This window comes from Apis mellifera, linkage group LG12 (genome assembly GCF_003254395.2).
Source record: "Apis mellifera strain DH4 linkage group LG12, Amel_HAv3.1, whole genome shotgun sequence".
Classification (NCBI taxonomy): domain Eukaryota; kingdom Metazoa; phylum Arthropoda; class Insecta; order Hymenoptera; family Apidae; genus Apis; species Apis mellifera.
Window position 1 is genome coordinate 599,178 of NC_037649.1, and position 21,080 is coordinate 620,257.

The window sequence follows — 21,080 nt, forward strand, 5'->3', positions numbered from 1 at the left end:
AATAGCAATAAAAATCTTTAAATAACTAAAACTTGAAATGATTCTATTTTTTAAAAGAAGTAGAAAATTTTAAACAAGTATAAAAATTTAAATAAAAACAAAGATAATTACCTCATCGCATGATGAATAATCGCCTTATTATCTTGAGAGAAGCACTGACTCTACCGAAAATGAATATTTTGAATAAAAATATAAAAATAACTACTAAAATAATATTCGTTAATATACTATATTCTGTTATCGGCAAACAAACACTGACTCTAATTTCGCGTATAATTATTATATATATTATATTATACAAATTAAATTCACTTTGAGTCACTTCAAAAGATAATAAGTATTACTACGAAGCAAACACTGAATCTATTAATCGCATTGCGCGCGATTGCAATTTTCTGAAAGAAAAGTTATAATAACAAAGAAAATTGGATAAAAAAGAAACATAATACTTTACCTCTTTTTTTTATTAAGCCTTTGTTATAGAAAATATTATTATTTTTCTGAAATTGTTAACTAAAAACGATAAAGGAATAATGAAATCAATTAAAATAAAAATATAATCTAAACATATGAAAATAAAAATTATTTAATATCCTTTATACTTTTATACTTTAAACTTTAATATTCATAAATATTGATATTTTGATATATTATGAATTACTTAACAAATAGACAATAAAAGCAATCCATCCAAAAAAAAGGAAAATAAAAATATATATATTTTTAATATAAAATACATTACCATTTCTCCGTAAAAGAATTATTAATGAGGAATTATATCAAACCAGTACTGTATTCATATTGAAATACGTTTTCCTGCCTTGAGGTTTTTCATCTGCCTATTAATATATATAAAAAGCAATCAAATTTTTATAGAATAATAAACATATTTTTAAAATGTATGAAATAATTCAACCCAAAATTCCTTTTTATAACTACAATGTGCGAATAATCGCAATTTTAATGACGAAATAGATTAATAAAAAAAAATTTATTCCCCCAAATCATTATCAATTTAAAATATCAGTTCAAGGCCATCATCAGTTGAAATGTGCATTAATTTGGTAATAATATGTATATATAGAAATAAAAAAATGATTATTAAAGTAAATTTTATATAAGAAATAATAATTACATACCTGTTGCGAAGAGAAGCGTCTAATTGTCACGACTTTCAACGACAAAATGGCGGACTGCGTTATACTTTCGATTATCGAAATTAATAATGGCGATGAGGGGGGGGGGGGACGATCTTTGGTAGGTGATGAACAAAGGCTAAGCATGCACGAACACGAATCTTCAATTTCCTAGTAGAGATCATAAAAACTATATGTTATGCCAGCACTCAAAGCAAAACAAAAACATGACACACACAAACTTATGCATGTAGGTTTAGAAATGGAATATGTGAAACTATTCTAAATATGTCTATCTCTGTCACACTACAGATGCATTACCAGATATCCATTCTCGTAACCAGATCAGCTATTATTTGTTAAATTAAAATCTGCACAAATGAAAATCTAAATCGTAGAATAAATGTAGCTTCAAATAATATTAAAACAAAACAATATTTGAAAGGAAATTCTCATTCAAATGTTTATAGTAGAAACAACCGGTAACTGTCGTATAAACGTGCAACGTAGAAGCGATAAAAAAGTGCAAAAAACTATTTAATTTTGGAATATTACTTTATACACGATTAAATAAGTGTGTAATAACTGTACAGGATATTGATTTTTAATAAATTGCACCACAATATCGATAAAACTTGCACAAAATTAAGCACTTATACCGGTGTTACACGTCCCGTATCCACAAATTTTGAAGGTAAACTGACGCCATGCGCACTAAGATGCGCACTGCATCATCTCGTTACTGCGCTGTTGCAAATTTCTGATTGACTGAATAATATGCTAGAATTTCTTATATTAAATCGCGCGAAAATTTAAATATTATATAATATAATTTTATTGAAAATTCCTTTATTTTGAGATAAATCAAAGAGAAGTCTCTTCTTAATAAATTCATAAGTAACACGAAACTATAATATTTTACCTAACAAATATGTAAAACTTACAAATATGATAAAAAAGATTGAAATTTTAATAAAACGCAATAGCTATAAAAATCTTTAAATAACTAAGAATTGTAATGATTCTATTTTTTAGAAGAAATAGAAAATTTTAAACAAATGTAAAAATTTAATTAAAAACAAATAGAATTACCTCATCGTATGATGAATAATCGCCTGGTGAATTATCTTGAGAGAAGCACTGACTCTACCGAAAATGAATATTTTGAATAAAAATATGAAAATAAATCATTATTCATATTCGTTAATATACTATATTCTGTTAATGGCAAACAAACACTGACTCTAATTTCGCGTAAAACTATTATATATATTATATTATATAAATTAAATTCACTTTGACTCATACTTTAAAAGATAAAAAATATTACTATGAAGCAAACACTGAATCTACTAATCGCATTGCGCGCGATTACAATTTTCTGAAAGAAAAGTTGTAATAACAAAGAGAATTGGATAAAAAATAATATAATACTTTACCTCTTTTTTTTATTTATTCTTTGTTATAGAAAATGTTATTATTTTTATGAAATTGTTAATTAAAAATGATAAAGGAATAATGATCAATCATTTAAAATAAAAATATAATCTAACATATAAAAATAAAAATTGTTTAATATCCTTTATATGTATATCTTTGTATATTGTATAATATTCATAAATATTGATAACTTGATATGTTATGAATTCTTTAACAAATAAACAATATAAGTAATCCATTCAAAAAGAAGAGAAATAAAAATATATTTATTTTTAATATAAAAATATTACCATTTCTCCATAAAAGAATTATTGATGAGGAATTATATCAAACCATTACTGTGATATCCATATTGAAATACGTTTCCCTGGCTTGAGGTTGTCCAATTGCCTATTAATATATATATAAAAAGCAATCAAATGTTTATAAAATAATAAACATATTTTTAAAATGTATGAAATAACAATGATCGTATTAGTATAGAATGAGATAATCCAACCCAAAATTCTTTTTTATAAGTCCAATGTAAGATTTATCGTAATTTTAATGATGAAATAAATTAATAAAAAAAAATTTATCCACCAAAAAATTATCAATTTAAAATATCTGTTTAAAACAATCATCAATTGAAATGTATTAATTTGGTAATAACAATATGTATATAGAGATAAAAAAATAATTATTAAAGTAAATTTTATTAAGAAATAATAATTACATACCTGTTGCGAAGAGAAGCGTCTAATTGTCACGATTTTGAACGACAAAATGGCGGACTGCGATATAATTTCGATTATCGAAATTAATAATGGCTTTGGAGGGGGGGGGGATGATATTCAGTAGGTGATCAACAAAAGCCAAGTATGCACGAACACGAATCTCCAATTTCCTAGTAAAGATCATAAAAATTATACGTTACGTGCCAGCACTCGAAGCAAAACAAAAACATGACACACACAAACTTATGCATATAGGTTTAGAAATAGTATATGTGAAAGTATTCTAAATATGTCTATCTCTGTCACACTACAGATACATTACCAGATATTCATGCTCGTAACCAGATCGGCTATTATTTGTTAATTTATAATCAAATAGAATTTGCACAAATGAGAATCAAAATCGTAAAATAAATGTAGATTCAAGTAATATTGAAACAAAACAATATTTGAAAGGAAATTTTTGTTTAAATGTTTATGATACAACGGCCAACTGTCGTATAAATGTGCAACGTAGAAACGATAAAAAAGTGCAAAAAACTATTTAATATTGGAATATTATTTTATACACGATTAAATGAGTGTGTAATAACTGAACAGGATATTGATTTTTAATAAATTACACCACAATATCGATAAAACTTGCACAAAATTACGCACTTATACCGGTGTTACACGTCCCGTGTTCACGAATTTCGATGGTAAACTGACGCCATGCGCATTAAGATGCGCATTAAGATGCGCACTAATTAGTTTCATAGTTGGGCCCTTGGAACTTTCTGATTGGAGAAATTTCTTTTTTTAAGCAGCGCTAAAATTTAAATATTATATAACATGATTTTATTGAAAATTTCTTTATTATGAGATAAATCAAATAGAAATCACTTCTTAGTAAATTTATAAGTAACATGAAACTATAATATTTTACCTAAATTCTTGTAACGAAAAATTTTCAATTATTTACTCTTATAAAATATACTTTTATATTTAATTTATATGAATATTTAATATTCCACATGGTAATGATATAAATTATATATTATTTATTGATTTTAATTTTTAATCAATATGATTATATTTACCTATATCTATATCTTGTTTATTGCTTCATAATTTATAAATATATATATTGTAAATAATATTAATTTATTAAATCTTCATTTTTTTATTCTTTTAATTTACTTTTACTTTTAACTTTTAATTTAATTATATTTTTTTTTATTCAACTTAATTTTTAGTTGTTTTAGATTTTATATTCAATATTATAACAATTAAATTATTTTTCTATTTATATTTTTAAAATATTTTATATTCTTAAAAATTTCTTAACATGAAAGAATTTACAATTTCTCAAATCGAAGTTAAATTTAAAAAATTTATTTATTTATTATAATTTATTATTAATAAATATTAATTAGAAAATAATCTTAGAATTAAAGAAGCAGAAGAATCATTATCACATCATTATCGTTGAATTGTATCTTTTAAATTATTTTTAATAAAATTGTATATTTTATTCTACATTAATAAAAGTTTTCTTTTGGCACAAATGATTTTTAAATAAAATATATTATATTTTTTAAATATATAAAACTATCAAAATTATAAGTCATGAGAAAACATACAAAGTAAATTTTATACATTTAATCATATAATATTAATTATAAATTAATATATTATAAATATAAAATTATACTGTTATAAAAAAAATTATTAAAATTATTAATTTATTTATATAAAATATTATAACATTTATATAACATTTTGAAATAAATATAAATACTATTAATTATTAATAATATTAAATTTGATATAATTTGAATATAAATATTCTATAAATTATATAAAAATTTAATGTAAATAGTGTAAATTTAATGAATATAAATATAAAAATTATTTTTCACTTGCAAAAATTATATTTATATTTAAAATTATATGTATTTTAAATTTAATCATGTATTAAATTTTCATTATTTTAAAATAAGATTGTTGCATATATAAATTAAAAATAAAAATCTAAAGTTTTTTACATAAAAATAGTATTTAAAATATTTTCATATAGATATAAGTCGAAAAGTAATACCGTAAAATAGTAAAATAAACTTTAATTTTAAAAATATATATGTTAATTGTTACATATATTATTGTAATGAATTATAAAATCCATAAATTAACAATAAAAAACTAAAAATTAATAAATTATTGACTATTATATTAAGAAAATTGATTTTGATATGTTCGGTAAATATCGTATATGTTCGCCGGGCTTTGTGATACTCGGCGCTCCCTTCCACCGCTACCAAACAAGTCGCCCGAAGAGTCATTTATTATCGAACCTTCGTAAGAGATAGACCGAAACTTTTACGCTTTAGTTAAATTTTAAATAATATCTTGAAAAATTTTTAATAAATTAACTTTTAATTTTTAATCTTTGATTTTTTAGTCATTTTTATTTTTATTTTTAATTTATTTTAACTTTTAATTTTTAATTTATTTTAACTTTTAATTTTTAATTTACATTAACTTTTAATTTTTAATTTAATTTAATTTTTAATTTTTAATTTAGTTTAACTTTTAATTTTTTATTTAGTTTAATTTTTAATTTTTAATTTAGTTTAACTTTTAATTTTTAATTTACATTAACTTTTAATTTTTAATTTAGTTTAATTTTCAATTTTTAATTTAGTTTAACTTTTAATTTTTTATTTAGTTTAATTTTTAATTTTTAATTTATTTTAACTTTTAATTTTTAATTTAGTTTAACTTTTAATTTTTAATTTAGTTTAACTTTTAATTTTTTATTTAGTTTAACTTTTAATTTTTAATTTAGTTTAACTTTTAATTTTTAATTTACATTAACTTTTAATTTTTAATTTAGTTTAACTTTTAATTTTTAATTTATTTTAACTTTTAATTTTTAATTTAGTTTAATTTTTCATTTTTAATTTATTTTAACATTTAATTTCTAATTTACATTAACTTTTAATTTTTAATTTAGTTTAACTTTTAATTTTTCATTTACTTTAACTTTTTATTTTTAATTTATTGTAACTTTTAATTTTTAATTTATTTTAAATTTTAATTTTTAATTTAGTTTAACTTTTAATTTTTAATTTAGTTTAGCTTTTAATTTTTAATTTACATTAACTTTTAATTTTCAATTTAGTTTAACTTTTAATTTTTAATTTAGTTTAACTTTTAATTTTTAATTTAGTTTAACTTTTAATTTTTAATTTAGTTTAACTTTTTACTTTTACTTTAATTTTTTTTTTCAAATCAAATTAATTTTTAATTTATTCTTTATTTGCAATAATTATTTAAATATTTATTATATATTAATATTATATTATATATTATATATATTAATTATATATTATTTATATATTAATATATATTATATATTAATTATAAATAAATAAATAATTATTTAAATAATTATTTATTTATATAAATATAAATAAACTCTCTTTGTTATATGGGTCTCGATGTAGTCACCTCCTCGTTGGTGAGACCTGGTAATTGGCATCAGTTTTCACTTTGTATTAAATCATTAAAAATTAAATGATTATATACATTACATTAAAAAAATTTTATTAAAATTTTAGAAAAATTAGTTTTTGAAAACTGATGCCAAGCTAAGAACTACACTAATCTTTTTTTGTATGTTTCAGATTTTTCTAATTTATGTATATTATCTATTATTTTTCTTATTATTATAAAATTTTGATTATTTTGCAAGAAATTTCGAATATTTGTAATTCGCGACATATCTTATTAAAAACTATAATCCAAATGTTGATAACAAACAATTTTTAAAATAATATAATAATAACTTAAATTCTTAATTATTTTTTAAAGAATATTTTATTCATAGCAGTATTTTCATAAATAAATACTTGAAAAAGAAAAAGATGGAAAATATTCGAATATATTTTGAATATTTTACTTCTTTTTCTATCCCATCCCTTCCCTATTAATACAGTTTTATTTTCAGCAAATTTTTGTGACCGCGCGCAATGCGGTCAGTAGAGTCAGTGTTTGCTTTCGTAAAAGTTTTTTTAAATCCTTCAATGGATAACGCGAAATTAGAGTCAGTGTTTGCTCCGTAAAAAATTTTTTAAAGTATTTCAATAAATAACGCGAAGTTAGAGTCAGTGCTACTACGAAGAGGACCAGGACATCCTTCCTCCTACACTTGACGATGGCCATCACGATGATGATCTTCCTCCATGGACCGTAGCAGCAACAACGGTGAGAATCTTCGCATCTAATGGTGAGTCGCATGCATTTATATTCCTCCGGTCACTCAATCATGTCGTAGGACGAAAGGTCCGAATCGACACGAGTGACTGGTTGTATACGTAGATTTTTGCAACGAGCATAGTGACCACGGGTATTTATTATACCCGTGAGTAGTAACATTTTCTGTGTTTTATTTATTAGCTCAGGCTAGGTCTTCTTGCACATCGCGTTTTTAATTTAAATAAATATTAATAATAAAAATCTTCTTTCATTTTTTAAATGATTTTTAATTAATGATTATAAAGTTTTTAACTTATTTTTTCTCCGTATACGAAAATGCAATTAAATTATATGTGCAAGAAGACAATACGCGACAGGTAGATTTCAGAATCAAAGCAAGATTTGAATACTGTTTTTTTATTTTCGAAAATATGCTTTGATGAAAGAAATCGCCTGAGGTTATTTCTATTTCAATTTTTAACTTAGAGTCAATTATTTTATTTTAAATTTAATCTTTCTTATTTATTTTTAATTTTTTTTTTATTTTTTTTATTCAGTAAATTTCAATATTCATTAGCCCGTTAGATATATTTATAATCTAATCTATCTTTTTAGCTCAGGATTTTCAGGTTTAATCCCTTCCGTGTCCATTGCCTCGATCTCGTTCACGTGCCCAGGTGCTACTTGGATGAGAGAGAGGCAATGGGTACGATGATCATAGTTTATAAGTTAATAATACAGCGACTGACGATGAGTTAGTGATCGTGCACGACGTATTTTCCACATGTGTGTGTGTGTGATTAGGCTGTGGAATTGCGTCGTTTACGATTATTTATTCACTATTAATCATTGCAATATTACATCTTCTATGAAATATTGCTAAAATATAAATTATAAATTTCATTAAATATTATTTCATTAAAAGTTATACAATATTCTTTCAATCATAAATAATTACAATAATTAAAATATACAGTTACAATTAAAATAAAATTTTTATCGCAATGATCACTAGCCATCGTCAGTCGATTTCAGTGAAAATGGTACGTAAAGTTAGAGTGTGAGAGTAGTGTCAAGCTCGGGTGACGGAGGCGTCCCGGGGCGCTCTCCCTAGTGTAGGCTTTTTGCACCCGGGTGTAATGAGTGAGAACCGTGGAGTGAATGTGTTGGTGTGCCTGTTTTGCAATTTTTTAAATATAGGGCTAGGTAGGATAGGTAGCATACTTTCTGGTGCGAATGTTAATTATAAGTAGGTAGGGCCGGGCAGGTTGTCACAGTCTCTGGTCGGGTAGGCGCGTTTTCGCGTGACAACCTGTTTCAGGAAATCAAATTTGAAAGATCGAGCGCGAGGCTGAGACGAGTGGTCGTCAATGGTCACTCGTTTCCTGGCCTTGCTCTCGATTTTTCGAATTTTGCGGTCGCGGTCGCGAAATGGGCGAAACGAACGTTGAGCTCGAGATTTTGCCCATGTGCGGACAATGGTCAGTAATGGCTATTGGCCGTCCATGTGCACTCAGCTTCCGCGATCTGTATGCGAATGTAGGAAATCTCGAGCCTAGTTGTAAGTTTCAGCGGGCATCGCGCCCGAAGGAGGAAGACCGAAGAGGCCCGACAAACTGTCGCGAAGAGGGCTGCAACGAATGGCTTCTCATTTTTTGGATCTTTTATAGATGCAAAGAATGGGAAGTCATTGTTACTACTTTGTCACTATGCTCGTTTTAGAATTTGTAGTTGTAGTAGTAGTAGTTATTGGCCGATGTACATTTCGGCCCAATGTTACACTTATCACATTTTTTTAAAAAATTATATTTTATATAAATTATTAGAAATTTGCATATTTTCTTTATTTAAAGTTTTAATAATTATAGAAATATTAATTTTCAATTTATTTGTATTTTTATTAAATTCGTTTTAAGAGTTAGCGTTGCGTTAAAAAATAATCGCGTTTTTTTAAAAGTAGTGTTGCGTCTATAAAATGCCCATGAATTTTCCACTATATTATTGTGGAAATTGTGGTCCTGCTTTTGGACCACCAAATGCAGTTATAACAACTGCAAGAGGGTGGTCTTTATAGCCACTTTTTGGCTATTTTTTCTTTTTCAGCGCCCCTAAATATTGAAGTATTTATTAATGAAAATACTGCTAAAAAGCTTACTTATGTAAATATTTTTTAATTGTCTTAGAATTAAAATCATTAATATTATAGTAAAAATATTAAATAAATTAATATTCTTACTGTAATATATTGATAGAAATTCAAAATTCATTTTTTTAGAATGAATGATAGAAATTGTTTGTTATCAAAATTAAAATTAAAATTTTTTAAAAAATCAGTATTCTTGAATTTTTTAATTATAAAATAATTCTCGATAAATATTCGAATTTATTTTGCAAAATATCAAAATCAAATTTATATTTTTATATTTTTTATTTTATATTTTCTTTTCCAGATTCTTTTTTTTTCAGATTCTCTTTTTTTCAGATTCTCTTTTTTTTCAGATTCTCTTTTTTTCAGATTCTATTTTTCAGATTGAATTTATATTATTTTTTTTTACATTTCATGCCTATTTAATATATGTAATATTTGCAATCAAATCTAAACATTCCATTTAATTATCTTGGTCAATTGTTGATATAATATGGATATAATACAATATGGACATATATATGGACTGCAAATGCCAATAAAATCTGTATAAAGACATTCTCCTTGATACTTTTTAATTTTTTATTTTATTTTTCAATTGCTTCAGTACTAAGTAAACAAGAATATATAAATTTTTTGAAGCAACTAAAATATCCCGATGCAAATTAAGTTTAAAAACTAAATTATTTTACTCCCTCAAATGATTTCTTTTTTTTCCATTCCATCACAAATTCCCATTTCTATTCAAGTTATTTATTTATTTCTTCTTGAATTTATTCCTTTTTATTCGTTATTTTAAAATATTGATATTTCCCTTTTTTCTAAATCATCTTTTTTCTAAGTCAACCATATGTCATGCAATCGTGGTCAGTGATCTACTTCCGGTAGTCAATTGAGGGTCCGCGTTCTGATTGATTGATATTCTTAAGTATTCGATCAGAGTTAAATCTTGTGGTGAAACGTCGTCTTTGTAATTCAGTGGTCAAGAGATTTATTCCTTGCTCCTTCCTGTGTCGTTGGGACACAAGGAGTTCAACTATTAGACCATTGTCATAATCCTCGATTGGTCATCATCTGTTCATCGATTTTCGTAAATCCATTAATGTAAGTAATAATATAAGAGCGATTTTTTTCAAACTTCTTTTTTCATCAATCACATATCTTTGGTTCTTCTTCTAATACTCATTATTTTTGGCTTGCATTTTGAACATGCATTCATTTTTTTTTGTATTGTAGTTTCGTTTAATATAAATAATTTGAATTTTTCCTTTTTTCTTTAAGTTAGACGAGAATATTTTTGATACGAGTTACAGATTTAAGATATTAGAATATACATTAAATTAATATTAATCTATCATCGTTGGACAACGTAGGATTAATTATAAGCGACGAAGGTAAAACACTCTTGTAAAAATCATTGTAAAGATCCATTATACATTAATTTAAATAATTATGTCATTTCATAATATATTTATAATTAATTAATATAATATTCCTCTTATATTTTTTTTAATCTATCTATTGTTATTAATTAATTTGTATATTTTATTTGTAATGTTTTATATTTAATTTATTTGAATTAATCATTAATTTTAATATTTTTCTTTTTTTATTTGTCAGGTTTAGGTGGGTCTCGATGCGTAGTCACCTCCTCGTCGGTGAGACCCGGTAATTGGCATCGCTTTCCAAAAGTATATCACAAAATTTATTAAAGTTTTCGAAATATTTTTAATTTAAAAATATCAAATATATTTCATCAATGATAGTATATGGAAAGCGATGGCAAGCTAAGAACTACGCACATCTGCAGTCCAGTATAATAAAGTTTGCATAATTCATTTAATTATTTTGACTTTTTTAAATTCATAAAATTATAAATTTATATTTTAAATTTTTAATTGATTAAACTGGACTGCAGATATTAGTTATAAGTTAATGTATTATATAAATTAGATTAAGTTTATTGCAATAAGTGCGTTTTTATCCGTATCAAGATATACTCTCTAATTTAAAGCGAAAAATATAAATTTTTAATTTTTTTACTTTTTTATATTCTCGCTTTTCGTTTTCATTATTTTTCATCTCGAGTTTTTATTCTTATCATTATTTCAATCGTTTTTTACTTTCTTCCTCAATTTACCCTTTTGATTATTTTATATTTTCTTCTTCTCTTTATCTCAAGTCATGCAACAATGGCAGAAGTCGTTGGACCGATGCTCTACTTCCGGTGGCCAGTTAAGGGTCCGCGTTCTGATCGATTGGTACCTTAGTACTCGATTAGAGTTAGGTCTTGTGGTGGAACGTCGTCTTTGTAATCCGGCTCCGGTCAGGGTTTTATGCCTTGCTCCTTCCTGTGTCGTTGGGACACAAGGCGTTCCACTATTAGGCCATTGTCGTAACCCTTTACTGGTCACGACTGGCAAGTATCATCTGTCCATCGATTTTCATAAGTCCATTGATATAAGTCGTGATATGAGAGCTATAGAAAAGGTTGATTTTTCATCGATCACGCTTATTATTTTCTTAGCCTGCATCTAGTTACTTTTTTAGTTTTCCCTTTTCTTTTTGTTTAGTATAAATGATTAGCATTTTCTTCCTCAATTTATCCTTTTAATTATTTTTATATTTTCTTTTTTTCGTCGCTTATTTCAAGTCAATCTCATGTCATGCAACGATGGTAGGAGTCGATGGGCCGGTGCTCTACTTCCGGTGGCCAGTCAAGGGTCCGCGCTCTGATCGATTGGTACCTTCGAGTACTCGGTTAGAGTTCGGCCTCGTGGTCGAACGTCGTACTTGTAAATCGACTTCCTGTGTCGTCAGAACGTAAATCGTTCTTCTGCGAGGCCGGTGTCGTAACTCTTGATTGGTCACTGGCAAGTATCATCCGTCCATCGATTTTCGTAAATCCATTGATGTAAGTCGTGACATGAGAATGACAGAGAGGGTTGATTTTTCATCGATCACGTATCTTGAGTTCTTTTTTTATTGCTTGTTATTTTTTGAGTTCTCTCTTTTTTTATTGAAATTTTATTTATTATAACTAATTTAGTATAAATGATTTGAATATTTTTTTTTTCGCTTTAAATTAAAAGAGAGTATTCTTGATACGGATAATATTAATAGAAGTGTTATGTATTTTAAATTATAGATTTAAGGTACAGATTAAGTTAGTATTAAGCTATCATCGTTGGACAATGTGGGACGACGATGGACGACGAGGGATTATTTTTATTTTATATTATATATTAATTTTATTATACTTGTAATTAATGCAAATTTTATATGTGATATATGTATATTACATACCGAAAAATTTTTTAATTTTTATATGATATTTTGTTTGTATATTTTTATTTATTTTTATTCAATTATTTTGTTTAATTTAATCATTAATTTTTAATGTTTTTTTTTATATTTGTTAGGTTTAGGTGGGTCTCGATGCGTAGTCACCTCCTCGTTGGTGAGACCCGGTAATTGGCATTGCTTTTCATTTTTTCTATATAAAATTTATTAAAAATTCCGAAATTTTTTCGAAATTTAAAATATTTTATTAATAATTTTCGAAAAGCAATGGCAAGCTAAGAACTACGCACACTTGCAGTCCAGTCTAAATTTTCCATAATTTTTTTTAATTATTTCGATTAATTAAATAAACTGGACTGCGGGTATCAATAATTAAGTTATATTAATTAGTTATAATCAATATATTATAACTAATTTTATTACTTAATTATATAATTAAGTTATATTAAATTTATTATAAGAGTATCCGTATCAAAAGTATTATCCCTAATTTAAAGCGAAATACAAAATTTTCAATTTTTTACTGCCTCTTCAAGTCATTATTAATCACAAATCACGCAACAGTTGCAGGAATAGCTAGACTGGTGCTCTACTTCCGGTGGCCAGTCGAGGGTCCGCGCTCTGATCGATTGGTACTCTCGAGTACTCGATCAGAGTTAGGTCTCGTGGTCGAACGTCGTCTTTGTAATCCGACTCAAGGTGGTCAAGGATTTACTCCTTGTTCCTTCCTGTGTCGTTGAGACATAAGACGTTCGACTGTTAGACCGCTGTCGTAACCCTCGATTGGTCACTGATGAGTATCATCCGTCCAGCGATTTTCGTAAGTCCACTGATGTAAGTCGTGATATGAGTCGCGACAGAGAAAGTTAATTTTTAAAGTTTCTACTTCTTTTTCATCGACCTTAGAACTTTCTTTAATACTTATTATTTTTTTGGATAGCATTTGATTAGTTCTTGAATTTTAAATGCTCTTTATATTGTAATTTTGTTTAATAGTAATGATTGATATTTTTAATTTTTCTTTCGCTTTAAGTTAGATGATAGTATTTTTGATACGGATGCTATATTAATAGAAATGTTATATATTATGGATTTAATATTAAGATGTTAGTTATTAAGTTAATTTAAGATCTCGATGGACAGCGTGGGACGACGATGGACGACGATGGACGACGATGGACAACGTGGGAGCTAATCTTTAATTTTATTATATATTTCTTAATTAATGCGAGCGTTTTAGATATAATATATATATAGTATAAAGCGAAAAATGTAAAAATTTTTGTAGAAATTTATTGTATGTTTGTTAATTTATGTAATTAATCTTTATTTTATGTTTCAGATTTGTTTAATTTTTATATAATACTTTTTTACGTATTCTTTATTTATTAATTTAGGTCTCGATGCATAATCATCTCTTCGATGGTAATTAACATCGTTTTCCAAACTTTTTATTCTTCAAAATTCTTTATTACAAATTTTATTTCCTTACAAAGTTTTCGAAATATTTTATCAATAATAGTCTTCGAAAAACAAGTTAAGAATTCTTTCTGTAGTCCAGTTTGAATTTTCCATAATTCCGTTTAATTATTTTGATCAATGTTTTAGGCAAACTGGACTACAGACATTAATAAAAATTAATAAATCGAATTTCTCACTTCTATGGGTATTGGAATCGTTTTCTAATTTCTTCCTCAAGATTTTATTTTCATGTCTCTATTCTCATGTTCTATACTTCATTATTTTCGTGACATTTTTCGTCATGAATCGTCATGAAAAAATTGCAAGAGTTCGTCGGACTGATGCTCAACTTCCGGTGGTCAGTCGAAGGTCCGCACTCTGATCGATTGATATCTTTGGATATTTGATCAGAGATAGGTCCTGTATGTTGGATGTGGTCTTCGGTAATTCGACTTCAGTGGTATTAGAATGATTTTTTAGTTCCTTCCTGTGAGTCGTTAGGACTGTGTCTTGGTAATTCGGCTCCGGTGGTCCTGAAATGATTTCTAGTTCCTTCTCGTGGTCGTTGTGGACACTATGCATTCAGCTACTAGGCCGCTGTCGCAACTCTCTGCTGATCAACATGATTATCATTTGTTTGATGACTTTTGTAAATCGATTATTATAGATTTTCTCTATTTTTTTATTATGCCAATACCTTTTTTCGTTTGGATATCTTTATTATCAGTGATATTCAATAATATTCAATAGGATGCATGAATCTTTGATTTAGTTTTATTATTAGGTCTAAATTAAGGTAGATTTAATCTCATCGTTGGACATTGGGATAAATTGTTGTAAAAAATATAAAAAAAATGCTGTAAAAATCATTGTCAAATTTCATTGTATAATAATTCAAATGATTATTTCATTTTGTGTATTTATAATTAATATTTCTTATACATTTCAGATTTATTTAATTTTTATATATTTTATTTACCTTTTGTCATTAATTCATTTTATATATTTTTTATTTTTTTATATTTTATTTTATATTATATATTTTTAATTTGTAATTTTTATATAATATTTTTTTACGTATTCTTTATTTATTAATTTAGGTCTCGATGCATAATCATCTCTTCGATGGCAATTAACATCGTCTTCCAAACTTTTTATTCTTCAAAATTCTTTATTACAAATTTTATTTCCTTACAAAGTTTTCGAAATATTTTATCAATAATAGTCTTCGAAAAACAAGTTAAGAATTCCTTTTGTAATCCAGTTTGAATTTTCCATAATTCCATTTAATTATTTTGATCAATTTTTTAGGCAAACTGGACTACAGATATTAATAAAATTAACAAATCGAATGTCTCATTTCTATGGGTATTGGAATCGTTATCTAATTTCTTTCTCAAGATTTTATTTTCATGTCTCTATTCTCATGTTCTATACTTCATTATTTTCGTGACATTTTTCGTCATGAATCATCATGAAAAAATTGCAAGAGTTCATCGGATTGATGCTTAACTTCCAGTGGTCAGTCGAAGGTCCGCGCTCTGATCGATTGATATCTTTGAATATTTGATCAGAGATAGGTCCTGTATGTTGGATGTCGTCTTCGGTAATTCGACTTCAGTGGTATTAGAATGATTTTTAGTTCCTTCCTGTGAGTCGTTAGGACTGTGTCTTGGTAATTCGGCTCCGGTGGTCCTGAAATGATTTCTAGTTCCTTCTCGTGGTCGTTGTGGACACTATGCATTCAGCTACTAGGCCGCTGTCGTAACTCTCTGCTGATCAACATGGTTATCATTTGTTTGATGACTCTTGTAAATCGATTATTATAGATTTTCTCTATTTTTTTATTATGCCAATACCTTTTTTCGTTTGGATATCTTTATTATCAGTGATATTCAATAATATTCAATAGGATGCATGAATCTTTGATTTAGTTTTATTATTAAGTCTAAATTAAGATAGATTTAATCTCATCGTTGGACATTGTGGGATAAATTGTTGTAAAAAATATAAAGAAAATGTTGTAAAAATTATTGTCAAATTTCATTGTATACTAATTCAAATGATTATTTTATTTTGTGTATTTATAATTAATATTTCTTTTACATTTCAGATTTATTTAATTTTTATATATTTTATTTAACTTTTGTCATTAATTAATTTTATATATTTTTTATTTTTGTAATTTGTTAAAGTTAATCGTTAATTTTAATTTTTATTTGTTAGGTTTAGGTGGGTCTCGATGCGTAGTCACCTCCTCGTTGGTGAGACCTGGTAATTGGTATCGATTTTTGTATTAGATTAATCTTTGAATACTTTCTTTTGAAAATTTTTCAAAGATTATTCTTTAAAAAACGATACCAAGCTAAGAACTACGCAGTGCCTGCAGCTCAATTTAAATTATTAAATTCTTTTTGGATATTTTGATCTAAATTGAGCTGCAGATACTATTTTATTAAACCTCCGCGGGAGGTTCTTATATTTCTTTTTATGTCTTCTTAGGCCGCTATTACTTTAATTCATTAACAAGTATCATTTGTCTGACGATTTAAAAACGGTTTATATTTTTTTTTCTTCATTTTTTCTTTTACGCTTCTTTTTCTTTTCTTCTTTACAATCATATATATTTTTTTAATAAATCAATCAAATTATTTCAATATATATATTTTTTATTATTAATATTTTTTTCTTTCTCGTTACGTTATGTTTTATATTATAAATGAATTTTTCAAAATAATTAATTTTTATTTAATTAATTCATTCTTTCTTTTTTATTCATCTATATTTTCGAATGAAATTTGCTTATTTTAGTTTAATATATTTGGTAAATTTTGTATATTTTATCTATTTACTTATTTATTTATTAAGTTTAGTTTTTCTTTTCCATTTTTATATGATACAAATATAAAATAAGAAATTCTTTAAAATGAAAATCGCTTAAATTTTCTTTTTTATTGCGATTTTATCTTTTGAATCATCGTTTTTCGAAATTTAATTAATTTTTAGTTTAAATTGTTTTATTATAATACTTTTGGATTAATTTTTGTATTAAATTAATTTCAATTCTTTATTTTTATTATATTCTTTAACAATTTTTATCAATTTATTGAATTTCATAGGAATTTTCAACAAAATTATATTATATAATATTTAACTTTCGCGCGATTTAATATAATAAATCCTGGCATAGGATTCAGCCAATTAGAAAATTGCAATAGCGCAGTAACAAGACGAACCAATGCGCATCTTAGTGCGCATGGCGTCAGTTTACCATCGAAATTCGTGGACACGGGACGTGTAACACCGGTATAAGTGCTTAATTTTGTGCAAGTTTTATCGATATTGTGGTGTAATTTATTAAAAATCAATATCCTGTACAGTTATTACACACTTATTTAATCGTGTATAAAGTAATATTCCAAAATTAAATAGTTTTTTGCACTTTTTTATCGCTTCTACGTTGCACGTTTATACGACAGTTACCGGTTGTTTCTACCATAAATATTTGAACGAGAATTTCCTTTCAAATATTGTTTTGTTTCAATATTACTTGAATCTACATTTATTCTACGATTTAGATTTTCATTTGTGCAAATTATAACTTAACAAATAATAGCCGATCTGGTTACGAGCATGGAAATGTGATAATGCATTTCTAGTGTGACAGAGATAGACATATTTAGAATAGTTTCATATATACCATTTGTAAGCCTACATGCATAAGTTTGTGTGTGTCATGTTTTTGTTTTGCTTCGAGTGCTGGCATAACGTATAATTTTTTATGATCTTTACTAGGACATTGGAGATTCGCGTTCGTGCATGCTTGGCTTTTGTTGATCATCTACCGAACATCGCCCCTCTGCCCCCACCCCCCTCTATCGCCATTACTAATTTCAATAATCGAAATTATAATGCAGTCCGCCATTTTGTCGTTGAAAATCGTGACAATTAGATGCTTCTCTTCGCAACAGGTATGTAATTATTATTTCTTATATAAAATTTATTTTAATAATCATTTTTTTATTTCTATATACATATTGTTATTATCAAATTAATGTACATTTCAATTGATGATTGTTTTAAACAGATATTTTAAATTGATAATTTTTTGGTGGATAAATTTTTTTTTATTAATCTATTTTGTCATTAAAGTTACGATAAATTGTAGTTATAAAAAGGAATTTTGGGTTGTATTATTTCATCTTTTAATACGATCATTATTATTTCATACATTTTAAAAATATGTTATTATTCTATAAAAATTTGATTGCTTTTTATATATATTAATAGGTAGTTGAGAAACTGCAAGGCGGGAAAACGTATTTCAATATGGATACCACAGTAATAATTTGATATAATTCCTCGTCAATAATTCTTTTACGGAAAAATGGTAATGTTTTTATTAAAAGTATATTAAAAGTAAATATATTTTTATTTTTTGGATTCCTTTTATTGTCTATTTGTTAAGTAATTCATAACATATCAAGATATCAATATATTGATATAAATGATATAAAAAAATAAAGGATATTAAACAATTTTTATTTTATTTATATGTTAGATTATATTTTTATTTTAAATGATTCATTATTCCTTTATCATTTTCAGTTAATAATTTCGGAAAAATAATAACATTTTCTGTAATAAAAAATAAAAAAAGGGGTAAAGTATTATATTTTTTTTTATCCAATTCTCTTTGTTATTACAATTTTTCTTTCAGTAAATTGTAATCGCGCGCAATGCGATTAGTAGATTCAGTGTTTGCTTCATAGTAATATTTTTTATCTTTTAAAGTATGACTCAAAGTGAATTTAATTTATATAATATAACATATAAAATAGTTTTACGCGAAATTAGAGTCAGTATTTGTTTGCCGATAACAGAATATAGTATATTAACGAATATTAATAATGACTTATTTTCATATTTTTATTCAAAATATTCATTTTCAGTAGAGTCAGTGCTTCTCTCAAGATAATTCATCAGGCGATTATTCATCATGCGATGAGGTAATTCTATTTGTTTTTGATTAAATTTTTACATTTGTTTAAAATTTTCTATTTCTTTTAAAAAATAGAATCATTACAATTCTTAGTTATTCAAAGATTTTTATAGTTATTGCGTTTTATTAAAATTTCAATTTTTTTTATCATATTTGTAAGTTTTACATATTTGTTAGGTAAAATATTATAGTTTCATGTTACTTATGAATTTATTAAGAAGAGACTTCTCTTTGATTTATCTCAAAATAAAGGAATTTTCAATAAAATTATATTATATAATATTTAAATTTTCGCGCGATTTAATATAAGAAATTCTAGCATACTATTCAGCCAATCAGAAATTTGCAACAGCGCAGTAACGAGACGATGCAGTGCGCATCTTAGTGCGCATGGCGTCAGTTTACCTTCAAAATTTGTGGATACGGGACGTGTAACACCGGTATAAGTGCTTAATTTTGTACAAGTTTTATCGATATTGTGGTGTAATTTATTAAAAATCAATATCCTGTACAGTTATTACACACTTATTTAATCGTGTATAAAGTAATATTCCAAAATTAAATAGTTTTTTGCACTTTTTTATCGCTTCTACGTTGCACGTTTATACGACAGTTACCGGTTGTTTCTACCATAAATATTTGAACGAGAATTTCCTTTCAAATATTGTTTTGTTTCAATATTACTTGAATCTACATTTATTCTACGATTTAGATTTTCATTTGTGCAAATTATAACTTAACAAATAATAGCCGATCTGGTTACGAGCATGGAAATGTGATAATGCATTTCTAGTGTGACAGAGATAGACATATTTAGAATAGTTTCATATATACCATTTGTAAGCCTACATGCATAAGTTTGTGTGTGTCATGTTTTTGTTTTGCTTTGAGTGCTGGCATAACGTATTTTTATGATCTTTATTAGGATATTGGAGATTCGTGTTCGTGCATCCTTTGTTCATCAAGGAAGAAGATCGTCCCCCCCCTCCGCATCGCCATTTTTAATTTCGTTAATCGAAAATATAACGCAGTCCGCCATTTTGTCGTGACAATTAGACGCTTCTTTTCGCAACAGGTATGTAATTATTTCTTACTTAAAATTTACTATCAGAATTAGTTTTTTATCTTTATATATATATATATTATTATTGCAAAATTAATTCGCATTTCAATTGATGATTATTTTAAATTAATTTTTTAAATCGATAATTTTTTGGTGGATTAAATTTTTTTTTATTAATCTATTTCGTCATTAAAATTACGATAAATTGCACATTATACTTATAAAAAAAATTTTTGATTGGATTATTTCATACATTTTAAAAATATGTTTATTATTCTATAAAAATTTGATAGCTTTTTGTATATATTAATAGGCAATTGAGAAACCTCAAGGCAGCAAAAACGTATTACAATATGGATACAATAATGGTTTGATATAGTTCCTTACCAATAGTTCTTTTACGGAGAAATGGTAATGTATTTTATATTGAAAATAAATATATTTTTATTTTTTTCCCTCTTTTTGGATGGATTGCTTTTATTGTCTATTTGTTAAGTAATTCATAACATATCAAGATATCAATATTTATGAATACTGATATAAAAATATAAAGGATATTGAACAATTTTTA

At 25.6% G+C, this 21,080-nt stretch overlaps 1 long non-coding RNA gene across 1 annotated transcript; it reads left to right on the plus strand.

Annotated features, from left to right (window-relative positions):
• The first annotated feature begins 19,233 nt into the window (after positions 1–19,233).
• LOC107965803 lies at positions 19,234–21,080 on the plus strand. The gene is made up of 3 exons (XR_001706250.2): positions 19,234–19,453; positions 20,372–20,521; positions 20,823–21,080. It is a non-coding gene; the product is annotated as an uncharacterized LOC107965803 (long non-coding RNA).